We start from the raw sequence: 19220 nt of genomic DNA on the forward strand, positions 1-19220 counted from the left end.
GGGATGTATCCGACTTCTCTTGTATCGTCACTTGTCACTGAAATTTATCTAAAATTTACTGTTATTGTAACTGAGACTTAGAAAGTCTCTAATAATATTCATGCTACAAGGTATATTTTTACGCAAATATCATTTATTCTTGCTGTTTTAATCTATATGAGCATGGAAAATGCAACTGCATGAGGAAGAGTGTAGATTATCCTGAGAGAGCTTCCAAAAGACTTAGGTAAAGTTCATGTATAATCGCATTTTTCTAAATAAGCTGTAGGATGACTTACTTAACCCTCCGGTAGTAAACAAAATTTTAAAACGTTGTAGTGATCGAGGTAAAAAGAACCCCCTAAAACTAAAAAAATAATTACTCCATTTAAATTTTGTTTTTCAATCGTAAATATCTATTAAAATGATAAAAGTACTTATTAATTTAAGTCATCGAGAAAAATTAGAACCAAGGAATCAAAAGGAAAAACAAAAAAAAAACGACTTTCAAAGCAAAATACTTAATTAAATTTAATAAACCTCGAATTAAAATGGCTAAATCTACGATTAAATCCTTAAATAAGACATTATTTAGATAAATTAAGAATTTAATATCAACAAATTTAATGGTTCAAGAGTATAATGAATAGTAATGGCATGAAATTGTAAGTTCAAAGAAGTATTTTTATAAAGAGTAGGTAAAAATGCCCGCTCTACATCTTTACATAACCTTAATAGAAAAATGATCCTCCAACACTCAAGAATTCAAGTTATAATAAATTACTATGGGTAAATTGAAACACAGAAATAAAAAATGATAAACTATAGATATAATATATTAGTTATAAATTTTATTAGAATTGATAAGTAGAAAATCAGTAAGTTTATAATGACAAATGATAAAACATAGAAATTATTAATACATTAATAATGTTGCACTAAGATAGGATGTAAACAATAGATACTTAATAGAGGGAGACATAATCAAAGAAATGATTTGACTTTTAAAAACACAAAAGAAAAAAAAGCACCCACAACAACCGTTTTTTCTATACTTTTCGATCAGTTTTATTTATATTATATATCTTATTATCTAGGAGTGGCCGTAAATTGAGCCTATGCACATTGAGTTCAAGAGAATAATTTTTCCCGGATGCGTTGTCCGCTAAGCTACGTTGCTTCAGTTTAGTCTTGTCTAATCCCATTTATTTGTACTTTAAAAAAAGTAAAGTCATCCATCATGACGTCATTGAACGCGCATTCCCTTTTTAATTATTAAGTTAATATAATAATAATATTATACGTTTGTAATATAATAAAAATATGAAATTATCTATTATAGTTTATGTTTAACACAAAACAATCTATAATAGAATAAACAGTATTTTTAAAAAGAATGATAAATGTTACCAACCGTTTTTCCTTTTCCAGACATAAAACTGTATTTTTCCTCTACAAAAGTTGCAATCCTTGACATGGTGATTCAGCAAAATATTAAAAATGGAAAGCAATTCAGGTCAAACACATATTATGAGAAGATATTATTATTCATTTTAATCCTTTTGATGCAAGGTTTTTTTATCTATGAACGTAATTATATAGATAGATTGCGAAAAGGGAGATTCACTATTTAATGGGGTTTTTTCTATATATATTTTGTTTTCTGCATTAAAATTGGACAATTAAAAAGTCACTACTACGTACCAATGTACCATGGATCAAACGTTTCAACATACATATCATTGTATATATAATTAAATTTATATGTGTTTCATTAAATAAGACTTAATAGTTATTAATGTAATGAAAAATCATTTAATTTTACGGTCAATAAAGTTAATGTCTTCATTTCTCCCCTTAACAACGTTGAAAATAAGCTTTATATTTAATATATATGTTATTAGAATATGTAGATATCTTTATTCTATAGATTAAGAACTGAAACAAAATGTAAAGACCTGATGATAAAAGTACGGGATTTAAAAAAATGAGAGAATATGTTTTATTAGTAAAGGTGGGACGATGTCTTTATGCTGCAAATCCAATTTCCATGTCATGTCTTTGCTCACAAATCCAAATCCTTGGTTTCTTTTTATTGGGTCCATTTCAAGTCCTCATAAAATAAAGAATACATTAATTAAAATACATACTTTATATCTACACATACCAGCCTAAGAGACCAGCCTATATGGAGTTCCCCTCGATAATTGATGAATCAATCGACTTTATTCTTTAAATAACCCTACAAATTCCAGTAAATACAAATCTATATTAATATAGCAAAGTTTATCTGTATATATGTATGAATGAAAAACCGTCATGTAATACCTAGCGTTTTGCATGTTTGCTATATTTGTAGTTAAGGTGAGCCAGGTAGCACTTAGAGAGCTAAAGTACTCCTAAGCTCACGAGTCATAACGTCATATTATTATTTTTTTCCTCTAGCTGTTAGGATCTTTCTTTCATTCTTGAGGAGAGAATTGAATGTGCTCATCAAAAAAAACGGTGAGTAACACGAAGGATTTGTCAGATAGTTATTGTTTATATTCTTAATATTTTCATGGTGGTCCAGTTCTGGCTGACAGTGGCTTTGATGGCATCGGTGTTTTGATGATTGATAATGCAGGACTTCTCATCGACATGCAACCAAAAGGTGTAGTCGAAGGTGTTGGGGACTGTAGGGGACTTGAAAGAGTCTTGCAACGGAGGAAATGAGTTTCTTTCATTGCTTGTCTCGAAAGTGGAGCGATGTGAAATCCTGAGATCTCTTCCATGGGTCCTCATGGACTTGAGAGAATTGACCTGGCTATTATTCTACCTCCTCCGGGTCCAGTTTGGCCTTTTTGACAGATATTTTTTCTCTCTCCTACGTTTTGAAGTTGCTGACGGCGTAGAAGGTGTTCGATAATGGAAATTCGTTATTCACGTTCTAGTTTCATTTTCTCAACTTGTACGTAAGCTAGAGAGCTCATATTTGCTTTGAATTGCTTATACTGAAATATATTGAAAATAAATTAATTTCAATCACTTCAGTAATTATTGAATTAGTAAGTGCTAAGATTTAAATGGACCACTAACGGAGATTTAAAAAAATGCTTCTTATTCCTTTAAATCTACATTTTATAGCTTATACCTTTCAGCAGGCTTCTGAAATATTTAATTAAGTTATATCCCATTCTTTATTTATCTAAAAAATGTCCATTTCATGATTTAATCGTATATTTCACAATAATTAATCTAGATTAAGTGAGTTTATTTAACCGTTTTGCTTAAAAGTCGTTCCTTTGTCTTTTACTCTTGGATCCTTCTCTATTTCAATTAGAGTACTAAGGCATACTGTTGTGTGACTTTAAAAACAAATTATGTTTAGTTAATTATTAATTCATAGTACACACAACCTCACCAAAAGTGATGTGTACTAGTTTGATTTCCAAAAACTCACATACAGTAATGTCTAATTTACAGAATCTTTTTTATAAGAATTACAAATTATATCGCGTTGAAACCCAAAAATCATTTTTTTTACGCTTATTTTGAAACAAAAATTTATTTTTTCTCTATGCCTTATTTATTTATTAAAGTATTTTAATTGCTATTTACGAGTGAAAAATGGATGAAATAGTTAAATAAAAAACGACGTAATTTTGATGATCAATTGGTTATCATGTTGATAAATAAGTTGGTTTTGTCTTTTTACCGCATTCAATAACTGCGTGGGAAAAAGGATGTTCACTAATAAAGGGTTAAATAAAATTTTCTTTCCGGGAGTTGTATTATTTTGCTCCAAGACGGTTCCACTTTTTGGAGCAAAAGTTTGCAAAATAATAAAAGTAAGCCGTGAATTTCTGATAAGAAACTCCCATTATTGAACTTAAGTGGTGTTAATTCAATTGTAAAACTATAATATTTGTTGTAGTTGTAATTTTTTATCAACATCACGTGGTATTTATAGCAGTTCTTCCATTTTGGGATAATTTTTGAAATCCCAAAAAATGATGGATTAAAAATAAAAGAAAAACAGGCTAATAAGGATATTACTTTCTGTTTTCTTCTTTTTCTAAAAATATAGGGGGCAAAATTACCTCTAGCTAAATTTGTTCGTTGGAAAATTACCTAGAACTAAGTAAAAAACGCTCAAGCCCAATTGAAATAAATTGTCTTTAGAGACTACATGCCATTTATTGAAGTTTTGCAAAATTATGAATGAGCAAAGGGACAGAAAATCTACATACTTTTATATTTACAAACCGATGAATATATGCAAAATCATAACTTTTTTCATAAAAATGCATTCTTTTAAATAAAACTAAAATCAAATTTAATCCTATATATTCATTTTGAATAAAAAACATATTATATATTTGACACCTAAGGAAAAATAAGCTTAAGTATACGTTATACACTATTTATTCATAAATGTTATACACACAAATATGAATAATAACATTCATTACTTGTGATGAAAATGGGTGTATTTTCGGGAAACCCGAAAATCAATATGGTAATCCTGATATTTTGAAGGAGAGCAGTTTAGCTGTCATTACGTTTAATTTGATCAGCCCTCTTCACCTGTGAAAAGGTAGGAGTGAGATAAGGAAATAATCAAGGACATTGGCAAGAATTACTTGGATGTTGATCCTCAATTCTACCCTGAGCCAAAAATGGACTTACAATTATAATTCTGTAATAAATCCTCGAGATTAATCTTTTTCTTTCTTGAGGGCACACGAATCTACAACAAGCAAATATTGAGGAGGATCATAGGCGAAGCTCCGGTTATAATATATTTGGCAAAAGTCAACGATCAATCCGTGCGTGTAGGGATTGGAAAATTAGTTAAGAGATTGCTAATAGAGCTTGACTCTTTTAAAGAAAGTGGATCCAGTGTTATCAAACAATAAGGGAAGATCTCTGCTTTTATGTATATTAATTAATCTCTTTTCGTATTTGTTTTATTGTCTCCTTTTATTTTCATATAATTTTACAATATTTTGCTTGTCTATTATCTAAGACATCTTCGAGCGTGTGGGAGGGTGAGAAAACACATCAGTCATCACATCATGCAAGGCGTTGCGTTTCCTGTGCAGGAAAAGAAGAATACACTCAAGATGGAACAGGAGTACACTTACTACCTGTGCGTGTAGCGGGGGTAGAAAAAAATAAATACTGACAAAAATAAACGTAGTAGAAGATAACATTTATTACAAATTATGTGGTGAATTTTTTTTTATTAGATACATTGTAATGTACAAATTTTTAAAAAGAAATAATAAAAATAATGACAAGGAATTGAAAATTCATTACTCAAATTTCCAATCCGCCCCCCAAAAAAAAAGGACGGGCCAGCTATAAATACACACGATTGACATAATTATTATTATTTTAATTATATTAGACATAAAACGTTATTTTCTTTTTTAAATTAAGGACAATGGATCTTGGGTACTCTTTCTTTTCAGGACGACAACACAAACAATCAAGACCGTTCATCGAATTGTACTAGTACTTTCCATCATCATAAAAAAAAGTGTATACGTGATGATGTTTAAATATATTTAACACGCATGTTTATATATTGGATTATCTTCAGCATATAGATTTTAATATTTTAGCCCGAAATCCAAGAAGATGTAGCCCGACTTCGCTCGATATTTTCGAGCCTGATCCACCACTAATCTACATACATAAGAGGAAATTAAGTTCTGAAGGAGCTTAAAACTTAGGATATAATTTTTTCCCAAAAATAAAATAAATCATTTTTAATGTAATACTAATTTGTTTATACGTTTGTACATACATATGTTATTAACAATACACCTGTATAAAAGAAGAATTCTTTCAATCCCAGAAGGTATCTGAAAGTACTGTTTGTTAAACGTTCATCTTTTAATGTAATGGAATACAGATGTCGCTCTGGGTGTGAAGGGAGATTTTATCCTTCAAAATTTATGTTTAATTTCAATATGCAACAACATTTGCGCCCACCAGCTAAAACTCACATTTATTATTTTTATTTAAGCAAAAGGCCACGAGCATTACTATACAATAGGTCTGGCCTTTAAAGCTTTGTTTTGGGTTATTCACGTTTTTGTATATAATTTCGATTCAATGCCATATTATAAATTGAAATAACGATTAAAGGTAATAATAGCAATTGATTAAAAATCCAGTATTCGAAATATTATTGAGCTATCTCGAATACAGCTTATACAAAAGGGGAATTAAGGTATAAAACTCCATTAAAACGAAGGATACATTAAAGTTAAACATAAAAAAATTAATCAAAATCGACATCTTTTTTAGAGGCAAATCTTTTTAAGTTGTATAAAAAGATTTATTCTTTAGTTTTAGCTATAATATAATGGAATTGAAAAAATATTAAAATTTAAATAAGAACCTTGATTTGATTTGATTTTTGTACGATTAGACCCATTCAAGAAAACTTAATAAATATTTTATATTTTGAATGCTGGAATGCATTTATCAATCTAAGAAATAATAATGTAATTATATAAATGAAATATTGTAGGGGTGAGCATATACCATCGAATTTTTATACAGGGTGCACTGTATGTAGAATACCCGGATGTAAACCTCATAAATATTAATGAAATATTGTAGGTGTGTGTACGAGGGTGCCACATAAATCACTTTTTGAGACAAAGTCGAAAATTGATGGTTCCAATGCGTTCCTTTTGATAAAAAAATATAATTAACAATGCTTGAACAATTTCTATGAATATTCAGGGGTAGCTTAATGGTACTAAAGTTTTAAAATTTTACATATTTTTGTAAAAAAGATGATTTTGTCTTAATATTATCCGTATACTACTCATTACAACTTGTTAGTAAAATGAACAAATTTAGTTAAGTTAACTTTTTATCAAAAGTTTTCCAATAATATTTATAATAAAACATTGTTTAATTGTCTAAAAGAACGATACAAGTATTTAAATAAAATGTAGCCTTTTTGCCTATCCATCTATTCATATGCGTATCACAGCCAAAGAATTGCTCCTGATATCTACAAAAATTTAGAAACATTTTTTACTTAGGTTAACAAAAGACTGCAGATTTTGATGACCATAAACTTAATTACCTTTTTTATACCTTTTTTTGAGGAAAAAATCTGTATAGTCGTGTTCTATAAAATAAATCAAAAGAATGTGTGAAACAAAAAATATTGCAATGAAAATTTAATAGGAGATTATTCAATATCAAAATGACCTCCAAGGTCATGTGAGGCCAAAAACAAGGACATGGTTAACAATAGAAATATATTTTTTTAAAGTTAATAAGTAATATTGCAATGAAGCACATTATCTTATATTTAATGATTTAATATCAAATCAAAAGTATTCATTTGTTATTCTTCAAGTAATCGATGATGCTGTTTGAATTGGAAGAGACCTTGTACTATAAATCAGGGGAGTTAGAGGGCCAGGTGCGGGGGTGCCGAAATTACCCTTTCTTTTCTTTAAACAAGTTTTGATCTTCTGGCCTTTGAGATAAGGGGCCGAGTGTTTGTGTTTGCTTGAATTTACTTGTTAATTGACCATATGTACGATAGTTAGACAATATTATCGATAAATAAATGTAACAAATGGGCTGAAAAGTCCGGGGCTCCACACATAGATGGTATTTTCATTTAATTTCTCTAATTTTCAGTTAGTACCAACGTTCAAAAGAAATGACAATATGCTCTTTAGTTAGTACATTATTCTCCTTTGTGTGACGCTACTTTTGTTTATTTCGAAAACAATGGATCAAAACAAGTTCAAGTTTTAATTTTATACTGCTTCTTGATGGGAAAATAATGGGACTCGGTTACATAAAGCGAATAATAATTTTAAAAACCCGGGACTTTTCTATTCTGTGTTATAGAATAGGGTAGTAAAATGCACTACTGATTTTTTTCCCATATATTCTATTTTATATTTAATAGAAAATTAATCAGAAAAATCAATTGCTCGCAAAAAAATAGGTGAAATTACTATAATTTAACTTTTGATAAATAATTTTATAGAAAAGATAAGTTTAAAAAGACTTTCAAAAAATGGATTTGCTTTCATTTAATTAATATTTAAGGAGGTGAAATATAAATTAAATTTTTTTAAATTGTTTAGTTATTTAAAATTTGTGTTGTGTCGACTCAAACAATTATAGACTCAGTTTTGATGATTTTTTGACTCCACTCAACTTAGGGGTGGAGGGGGTGGCTAATTCATGTAAATGAGCAAATTAAATTTGCGCACAATTTTTCGGATGCAATATGATTTTTTAACCACTCTTGAAAAAAAATTAATAATTTATAGGCCAACACTAACCCCCAAAATTACTTTCATCACCCATAAATGCATATTTTTTAAATTTATTCTCAAAGTAAAAAGAGGAAACTTGCCAATGTCGTGATCATTAAAGCCTTCTAATGTTTAAAGCAATATACATTTTAAGTTCACAAAGTACAGTTTTAAAGTTTTTTTGTATAAAAGATCACAAAAAGTTCGATTTCTTCTAAATTTTTATTTTAGCGTGTGTACTAGAGTGTCCAATTTTTAAGGTGACCTCTTAATTCGATCTTTCGTTGTATTTTAATAAAAAAAAATAGGTTTGTAAAGTTTCAGTCTTCAAGGGGCCTTTTTGACCTCCGGTTTGGCTCCGAAAAGTTGGGCTAAAATCAAAATCAAATAGTGAGTAAATTTGTGAAAAAGTGTGAATTTGATAATTTTGAGAGAATTGTTATCTGTTGACAAAGATAAGTGCATATATGTACACAATTGATACACTTGTTCATACAAAATGTGTCTAATCATACTAAACCAAGTTAGATGAAGGCTCAAATTGGGAAGCTTCATTTGCCCATATTATAGCTAAAAGTTAAAAATAAACCTTTTAATACAACTGAAAAAGATTTGTTGTAAAAAAATCCATTTTTCATTTAATTTCTAATTTTCTTTTGAATATTAAATAAATAAGCAATAAAAATATTGTATGAAATGTTTTGAAATTAAATATACAACAAAATCGATTAAATATTAAGGATATATCTTTTGTATAGGCATCCTACGTCAGTGTTTATGGCCCTGAAGACTGTTGAGCGGCATACTTGGTGCTTTTTGGCAAGAACGTTAATTTGAGTCCCAAGAGATGCCTTCAAGTAGCGTTTTAGGGCTAAAAGGAATTTGGGAGTAGATTTTTATCACTCCAGGACATGGTGGAATTTTCACTTATATGCCCCTCCTCTTTCGGCGGTTGAACAAGTCATAGGCTGTGCTTTTTAGATACCCAAGCATCATTTTGATGTAGGCCAAGCTAATTCGAGGATGGTGTTCCTCCAGGTTTCATTCCATACATGTAAATACTTGTTTTGTATTGAAAGTTACGCAAATAAGTTACAGTTAACGCTAAACCTCTCACTTTAAAATTGAAATAACCCAGTTAAATGCTTTCCTTATTGCTTATGTTGTATTTAAATATCGTTCAGATTTACATGAAAGACCCTGTTCATAACACTAGACATGGTCAGCGCTTGATTTTTCTGTACGGCGCAGGATTTTTTGAATATTTTTTTCAAATTTTACAACTGATATCTGATATTTTCCGACTGATGTAGTTAATATAAAAACATTAATATTGGACATTTAACGGTTTTTTAAGAATAACAAAGGGTCCTATTTGATAAATAATTTGGTTCATGTGTAATCTTTTAGTGGTTTTTTAGAAAGTATTTTGTTAATTACTTTTTTGAATTCCTTTTCTCGAATGTGTTCTAATAAAGTAATATTATAATCTATTTCTAAAAGTATTTTTTTCATAAAAAAGGGGCATTTGCTTTTTTCAAAAGCAAGGCTTTACATTATTTTTTTTTCGAACTTGTGCTACAGAAAAACAAAACAAAAACCTTGATTATAGTTTGAGGATGATGCAGTATACACTTCTCTACGCTTTGCGCATGTGCAGGATGTTTAAGTTGTGCTTTACACATGGGTGAGAGTTATAAGCAGAAAATAATGACAGTCGATGTAAATTTGTTTAAATAAAACAGAACCCAATGATTGTACAAAAAAAAACTGTTTGAAATTTCAAAATTTTATTTTCTTAGGATCTTGCTTCTTCGTTCCTCACTTGGTAGATATTCATCACCTTTAATGGAAGGATACTTCATTGCACAGATCCCCCTTCACATCAAAATCATAGACCTCATTGTCTCCATGCTTAAGAAAACATCAATTCTGTAGATCTTCTACAGAATATATTAAATTTAAGAAATTACTTTTGGCATTATGTTTAGTAAAGTATCGCTTAAGAAATATTTCATTAACCACTTTTATGATAATGATATCATAGAATTGCCCCAATGAAGTCATCAACAATAGAAAGAGATATATTTTTTTAATAAATCTGCTGTGCTTACCAAGCCATTTTCTGTTTGCCTAACCTTGTTCTAGTAATATTGTCTGCCCTAACCTTATTTTTTTCAGGGTAAACATTTTTTATCATATTTTAATATTTTACACCCAAGTGGTTCATCTATTTTCACATCTCAATTAATTATATCATATTTACGTATAACATATAAAAATCCCAGTAATGACCGATGTCAAGATGTTCATGACTTTTGGAACACCAGGTACGGTATAAGTATAGAATAGGTTAATATATTGTACCTACATTCTAGAGTGTTTGTATGCATAACTTTTTAATATTCTAGGGAGAATATACATTTGACATAGTAATAACATAAAAAATACCAAAATAATATTCCTTACTTACATCTGCATAACCCCTAAAAATGAATGTTTTCTCACTCTTTAAGACATTCTTTCAAGAAGAGAGGTTATAAGGATATTGTATAAGTATTTTTTTACATATTTTAAATATGCGTCTACTTTTTCTGTTTGGTATTGTTGGATACGAATACAGCTGTTTTAAAGAGAATGTTATTTATTGACACAAAGGTTTTTATTTTACACATTAATAATATTATCCAGTTTGAACTGGGCGTGTACTATTACATTTGGGGAAAACTGTTAAGTGTAATATGAGATTGTTTAGAGCTTGGCTTCATTGTCAAAAGTTATACCGATATTTCAGTGCAATTAACACTCTACACCTGTAATTTGATATTAGAAATGGTTCTTGCAACGCTATTATGCCATAAACAAATTGTAACAAAACCCCAAATCCCTCTCTCCCCAAGTTTCTGGTATAGAAAAAATTGTACTTTATAAAACAAAGCAAGAATCAAACATTTTATAATGTCATCAAATTTTTAAAATAGTCTCCTTCTCCAGCCCCAACCAAAACTTCAGCGGACGCTCCTGTTAGGGCATGTGCAGAGATTCAAACTATATGAAACACCTTATGTTAACAAAGAAAAGAAACCGAAAATTAACAATCGTCACTCTAACAGTTTAAAGAATGTCTGGGAAGAGAGCAGCTTAGCTGTCATGAGGTGTCATCACATTAGCTGCGAGACAGTTTGATATTAAGTAAATAAACACGAACCCACTCCGTATCCAGCAATAATAAAGACAGAAATTACAAAGAAGTCGATCCTCAATTCCACTCCAAGTACAAACAACAAGGACTTACACTTTCAACTCCACAAAACATTCTCTTTATCTTTCAAACACTAGTTATCACTTTATACTAGTTGTTCTCTCTTCAGGAATAAAATTATTAGGATAATACCTTTTTAAAATAAAATTTAGATTATAATTACAAAAAGTGGGCAATCTTCAAATGACATATTTAGTAACATCAGAACATGTGAATTATTGAACTTATTTTTGTGGTATATGTATCAATATACCGATACTAATTGCCAATACAAAAACTTAATTGCATATGAAGTTAAATATTTCGAGTTTAAAATGGATTGGTTTATCGTGAGTGATAACTTGATTATGAAGAAAATATAAGATAAAAAACACCTCAAATTATGGAAAAAACTCTAAAGACATAAACAATACACTAGACAAATATTTCACAAAAAGTGATGAATATATTAACCAATCAAATTTATATTTTAATTTACGTCATAAGTTAATATATTATAGTTGACTGTGATCAGCAGTTATCAGTTTTAAATTGGAAAATGTTCATAATAGGTTTAATAACTTGCTCACTGATTAAAAAAGCTTCATCTAGTCCCAAGGTCGTTTCTTTAACGGTCTAGCGGTTCAATAGGTTCAGATTCTTGAACTTGAAACAATAATTTCTAACCAAGGATAAGTCTCTGATCTCATATTTTCGTTTTGGGAAATTTATAAGCTTTTAATATTCCATCTACAATATTTAAATGTAAATGAAAGGTTCCGATTATAGTTTTGTTACATAGTGTCCCTCCATGTAACTCTTCTTTATTATTTGAGTTCCAAATACCTAAGAGCTCCTTATGGATCTGCAAAAGTGGTTTTATGAGCCCGAGGATATAAATAGAAGAGGGAAGGAGTGGGTAGATTATGGGTATGAGCCTGTTACTAAGCTTGTCCGTCCCTATAATATTTCTTAAGTCAGTGTTTCCCAAACCTTACTATGCCAAGGCCCCCCTACACATATACATTTTTAGCTAAGAAACATGTGTAGACTATAAAAATTCCTCAATTCTCCATCTTCCTGACCCCCTAGCCTCCCCTCAAGGCGCTCAAATTGAAAACCCATGTCTTAAGTAACCTTAGTTTTCAGGGCCCCTTCAGGAACTTGTGGTACAACCCACTCTACGGATAAGGTAGCTACGGCAAAGTTTGTATCTTATATCCTTTCCAGGACCCAAATTTTTTATTTTAAGTGCCTGTTACCAAAACTGGGTAATGGAACAACCATGTTCAGTCCTCATTTAGCAAGTATCGACTGCCACTACGAGCTTTTTTGTCCACCCGAAGTACCATTATAAAAAACGAAATAGAAAATCAACAGAAAAAAAAATAATTGGTAAGTATGTGAAGAATATTTAATTGTTTTCACATTTAAAAAAAAAAATCATGCATATCATGTAGTGTCAGATCCTTTAAATCAAAATAAGTTAATTGATAAAAACACCAAATAAATAATATGTATATTACAAATATTTATATTTTTCAGAAAAAGAGAGTCATGTTCATATTTAAAAAAAAAGATCTAATTTGAAAATAAGCATCTCATATCCTTATTAAAACTTAATAAAATAATTAAAACGTTCATCTTTAAGTTTTATAATTACAAAGTGAACACTACATAAAATACATATTTTTACAATATTCAATTAGTATTGCAATTACTTAATATTTAATAATTTACAGTATCACTACATTTGGGTCAACATATTTTGATTTCTAAAGAAAAGGACATATCGGTTTTAGGAGGAGGAACTAGAATTTAGAGACAAGGTAATAGGGTAGAGAGATATTTAGGTTGCACGTTTTTTATTTTAGTGTTAGGCGTTGGACTATTGCATGAGTGAATAATAAAAAGTTTACAATAATGTAATTAATGTTAAAAACAAATTTTGTATATGAAAATTTGAGGGTTTTGGACATCTTTAGGTTTAGTATTGTCAAGTAAAGGCTACAATTACTATTTATACTTTTAATTTATTAAAAGAGTCGATCTTGCTAATTTTTAACGACAAAGAAGGATGTAAAGTGTATTAATAGAGATGAGAAGAATGGGGAATTTTTATTCAGTTTCATTTAGAGTACATTGATAAGTGTGAGGGTTTACATTTATTCCCTGAGTATTATCGTTTTATGATCTTACTTATTGTTTTGTTACTGTACAATAAATTCTTCTAATGCCAGAGGACACAATTTTATAATAGATCTATTAGACGATGTGGGTTTGTTTTTCTCAAAAATACTAAATAGTTAATATTTTGAAATAAGTAAAATTAAAAAAAAAAAAAAAAATTCAATAAAATTTTAGTTTTTTGTTTATGAGTATTATTTGGGTTACAATGTTTATTTACTATTATATTGATTTTTTTTTAAAGTCGATATTCAAATTAACAAAATCCATAAAAAGTCTAAAATTTCATAAAATTGTATAAAAATTCTCGACAAGATGTAAAAATAAGTCATTTCCGTACAAAAAAGAACAGTTGATCGCCCTACTGGGGGGTCGATTGAACTTTGAATACTAATTAATTAATGGAGGTTGAGTGATTTAAATTAATTCATATTTCGATACATTAAAGCATAAACAATTAGTTACAATAAAAAATAAAATAAAAAATCGGAGCTCCAAAGCTTACGTACAAGTCGAGAAAATAACACTTAAACGTGATCCACGAATTTTCATTCGCACCTAAATGCTATTGGGTGTCTCTAACTATGCCATCAGAAAGTCCAAAACGTTTGACGGGAAGAAAAAAAATGGCAAACTTAACTCAGAGGAGTTAAAGGAAACAGCTCAGGCCAATCCCTTCAAGTCCATGAGGGTCATCAAGAGATCTGAGAGTTTAAAGAGTACTTTATATCCTGTAAAAACATTGAAAATATTTTCGACTCCTTGTTAAGTTTCGAGTCATTTATTGTTCAATCAAGTCGAGTTGCAAGTCTTCCAAATTTGGCTTCTAGCCTAAGTCGATTCGCAATTATCGAGTACTAGTTTTTTGCATCCAAGAATGTGCAAATTAGTGCTTAAATGGATATCATATTTGGATTTCATCTTTAAATTTTATAAACTAACGCTGTCTTTTAAAAAAAAGGATAAAAAGAGAAACTGTAATGTATGGGCAAAATTGTTAGAGCTGTAAAAAAAACTAAAATGGTCCTTTTAAATATGAACACTGAAGTTTAAACTTCGACAAGGTATAATTAAATAAATTATTAATTGAATGACAACAAAATTAATACTATAAATAGATGTGTGTCTGAACTCTTTTAACTATTAATGTAGCCACCCACGACCGCGGGTTGGCGGCAGAAGGCCTGACACCCGCTGTAGATGTAGTCCTTTATAATGGTGTACCATTGCTAGCTGATAAGTGAAATCACAGATCCTCAGTGATTGGATGACAGACACCGCAGGCCTTCCCCTCGACATGCACCCAAAAGGTGTGGTACAGGGGTTTGGCATCAGGGCTTTAGAGGGGCTGAAAGTGGAAAAAACATTTCAAAAGACTCATTCCAAAGAGCCTTGCAGCTGAAGAGATGGGTTTCTTTCATTGCTGTTGTCAAAGAGGCCTCTCTACCCATATAAGTATCTTTCCGTCCACTTTTTTGATAGTTTTAATGGAATTTTGAATGAGTAATTGTTCAGATTTCGAAGAACCACCCGTTACATAAAAAAGTATGTTTAAAAACGGATGATTCAATGAATAAATGTGCTCAGTCCACCAAAATAATAACCCTTTCAGTCACGTCTATAATTATTAGTCCGAATCACAACATTAGTTGATTTAACACTGTAAATTATTTTACTTTTGGTATGTTGAATATTTCTAAATCTTTAGTAAGATTGAAATAAATTATGAGAAAAATCAAGAGCATGACTACATTGTCCTTAGTTGATTAAACATACTTTCAAACCAAAATAAAACCCAATTTTGTATTGCAGAAAAACAAATGGTTTTTGTTTTGCTGTGATTGTTGTTATTTTTATTGCCTACAAGTAAAGAAAAGCTCCTGATAAAATATACATTTTTTATTCTACATATACTTTCAGATATTTTTACTATTGTCTTCATTTTGAAAATATTGTACGTACAAAAACTTTTGTGCTCTTGTGTCTTTGTTTTCTGATGCTGATCGTTAAGAATATGTAGTTTTAATAAAATAGTACTTTTTTCGTATGAAGAATAGAAGAATCGACTTTTTCTTAAAAACACTAAGATATTTTCTAACTAAAAGAGAAGTATGCGTATGCTAATATTCACTTATTTGTAGTACATTTTGAGGAAAATAATGCTTTCAAACTATTGTTTATATTTCATGTAATATTGAAAGCCTTCAATATAAATGTTCCAATAGTATAATACACGGATTCTCAAACTTTTTTAGTGATGTACTACTTGTAACATATTTATTTAACCAAAGTACCCACATACCAGCACAAAATATTTTCAACTTCCTATTTGTTGCAAAAAAAAAAAAAAATTGAAAGGAATTTCAAAAATTTACGGCTGTTAATACAAAAAAAAAAATTCCTTTCAAAAATCAATAGCTTTTCTCAAAAATAGAAAGTATGAAATTTTTTTATTTAAAAATTTCTGGAGAAAAATTGAAATTATTAAATTTAAAAAAAAAAAAATCTAATTTTTAAATTTAAAAAAAAAAATTTAAAAATTTAAATTTTTTGAAGAAAAATTTCAATTAATTATTTTTTTGAAAAAAACAAATATTAAATTTTTTAGTAAAAACCAAAAATTCTTTTTTTCGTGGGGTGGCCTACAGCCCTCCAGCTCATCCCTGAGTTATGCACCACTTGTAAAATATTCTTTTAAAATCTCAAGTACCCCATGGAGTGCCTCCCAGTACCCCAAGTGGTACGTGTACACCCATTTGAGAACTACTGGTATAATATATACCTAGATTTTATTTTTGTAAGCTCTAAAATAATATTTTTTTTAAATAATAATAATTAGAGACGTTTACAATAGACTTTAATATAGAGATTAGATTCACAACCATTTTTGGCCCATTTCATTATTCTTTTACAGGGTCCACGGAAAGTTCTGTTAAATGTTTATTAAAGTACTAGTGATATAACTTATTACATAATTTGCAAATAATTATAGACATAGGTCAAAACATTTCCAAAGCATGTGAGATAACTTTAATTCAAAATGGTCAGCCTTACCTTAAACCATGGTAGGTAGTCTCTCTGGAAAGGACTCTAATGCTGCACGTACAATGTCCTCTAGGATGGAATACCAGACAGCCACCATTATGGCCTTCAAGTCGTTCACATTCTTGCTGAAGGTCACACAGGCTCTACTCTCGAGAATGACCCACATGGATTAATTTATAAAAATATAAAAGATGGAGGGGCCTGAAGATCTTTTCCAAGAAGCCACTCAAACTACTACGTCTCTCTGGACGTGTAAGACGGGCACCATCCTGTTGGAAGGTATATGGCTCATTCTGGAAGTGCTATTGGGTCCAAGAAAAAGATGTTCCTCCATGATGGTAGAGATGTACTCCTTACTATTGATCTTCTCCCCTGCAGGCACAAATACCAAGGAAGACCTCCTTGTCTCAGTCACGGGCGCACAATACATCACAGAATGTGGCTTCTGCACTCTGTTGACTCCATAATTACCCAGCTCAACTTTTTTGGCCAGAATCCTATCATTTTTGGGGTTAAAAGCCTGTTCCACAGTGGAAATCTTCTCATCTTTGAACACAATATTGGGAGACGTGCCAGTCCTCAGCTTCTAAAGAATGATATTGCTTATCTCAAGTCCTATAGCTTCGAACTTTCTTAATTGGTGCTGTTGCCTCTTCAATTTGTAGGTAATATATCCCAAGGTCATCTTAAATATGGTTTTTTACTGTTACACCCATGTTGAAACCTTTGGCCATCTTGGTGAGGTTCCTCCTGGGATTTCTTGCAAGCCTTTCTTTCACTGCCTAGATGACTCTGGGATTCCTTTTTCACCTTGGACTGCCTTTATCTGTGTCTATCCTTAATCGATTGAGTCTCCTCGTACTTCTCAATGGTTCTTTTGATGAGCATGGGGGTGACCTCCAGACTCCTCAGATTTCTCAAGATGGCTTGTCGAGATTTGCTTTTCCGGAACTCCTTAATTATAGCCTCTCTTGGCTCCCATTGTGGTTAACAAAAAACTATTTGTTTTGATCTAGTTTCGACGCAACCAGAGTTTAAACATAATATCTCACAACCTTCCATATAATAATATTATGTAAAGATAATTTGGCACAGTCACTGTATATGAGATGGTGGAAAACAATAAGTTAATAACTAAGAAAACAACTTGATAATTAAACCTAATCAAAGTGATAAAACTTTCAATCAGAGTCTATGTATATTCTTAAATATTAATTACTACTAATATCAATATTTAATACATAAAAACACTATTAAACAAGTATAGTAGAATTTAACACATTAATTATGAATTTATCAATTAGGTTTTGTATCAGGTTTGATCATTTTTGAGTATTTATACTTAGCAAATTACATCATTTTCTATTATACAACCAATAGTGATTCGGTTTTGTCCCTGGAACAGTCTTCAATTTAATATAATTAAACTAATCATATTTTTTATTTGAAGAACTTTGAATAGTTTTAGTTTGTCAATTTCCTTTGATTTCTTTGGAAGCATTTCCAATTTTAAGTCGTGTTTAAAATAATAAACGATACGTTTCCTATTTTTGATAATTTCTTGAATAGATTAAGAGTGTGGTCCATTATTAGATTAATTAATAATTATTTGGATGGTTCCTTCTTACTAAAAACTACAATTGTTTAAATAAAAATAAACAATTTATATATTTCATATTATTTGTCTTTATTTTTCTGTCAATCGACAGCTAAAGTGAAAAATAATATCGTTACTTAAAAACAAACTAATATCCTACAAAAAAGTTATTTATTAATATCGAATATTGAATCATATTTCATGTAATATAAACTCATTTGAAGAAAAAACAATATTAATGTAAAAAAATCCTCCTTTCTCAAGAATTTTACTTAAGCAGCATTAATAAAATTATACTTTTTGTCAGACAAAATTTGCTCAAGATTGATAAAATAATTTATGTGAAATATTTACCAATTAAAAATGTTTTTTTAATTTCTTTTTATACACTGTTTAGGCGGTTACAACGTCTAAGTGTTGAAGTGGTATTAGTATAAATATATAAATGATATTGTAAGAAGATTTCTTATCACAAAAATACAATTTATATATAACTATTAGTTCTAGGACGGTACGCCAAACCCGTTACCCCCTTCACGATACGCAGTTCGGTACGATATATAGTATTTTAAAAAAAAGAATTAATGTACTTTTTTCGATATTTTATTCTTTCATAATTTATTTTCTGTACAAATATATTATTCTTAAATATACATACTTTTCCTAAAAAAACAAAGCTGGATTTAAAATATGGAAGGGATAAACATAACACTTTTATTAATAAATTTATATATATATATATATATATTATTTTATTTTTGCAAAAAGATGATTTTATCTACATTTTCCGGTAATAAACAAAACCAATTAACTAACACAATATCGCCAGCAATTATTTCGCTTGATACAGATGTACCTGTAGTTCTGAGGT

At 29.7% G+C, this 19220-nt stretch overlaps 1 long non-coding RNA gene across 2 annotated transcripts; it reads right to left on the bottom strand.

The window, feature by feature from the left end:
* Window positions 1–1335: 1335 nt before the first annotated feature.
* LOC121116536 (uncharacterized) lies at window positions 1336–17769 on the bottom strand. Of its 2 annotated transcripts, none has more exons than XR_005863895.2 (4): window positions 16762–17769; window positions 2308–2972; window positions 2147–2221; window positions 1336–2092 (listed from the first exon to the last, which is right to left on the bottom strand). It is a non-coding gene; the product is annotated as an uncharacterized lncRNA (long non-coding RNA). The 2 variants fall into 2 exon arrangements; XR_005863894.2 differs by having other exon boundaries at window positions 2147–2245.
* Between the last annotated feature and the right edge of the window lie 1451 nt (window positions 17770–19220).

This window comes from Lepeophtheirus salmonis, chromosome 4 (assembly GCF_016086655.4).
Source record: "Lepeophtheirus salmonis chromosome 4, UVic_Lsal_1.4, whole genome shotgun sequence".
NCBI classification, from domain to species: Eukaryota; Metazoa; Arthropoda; class Copepoda; order Siphonostomatoida; family Caligidae; genus Lepeophtheirus; species Lepeophtheirus salmonis.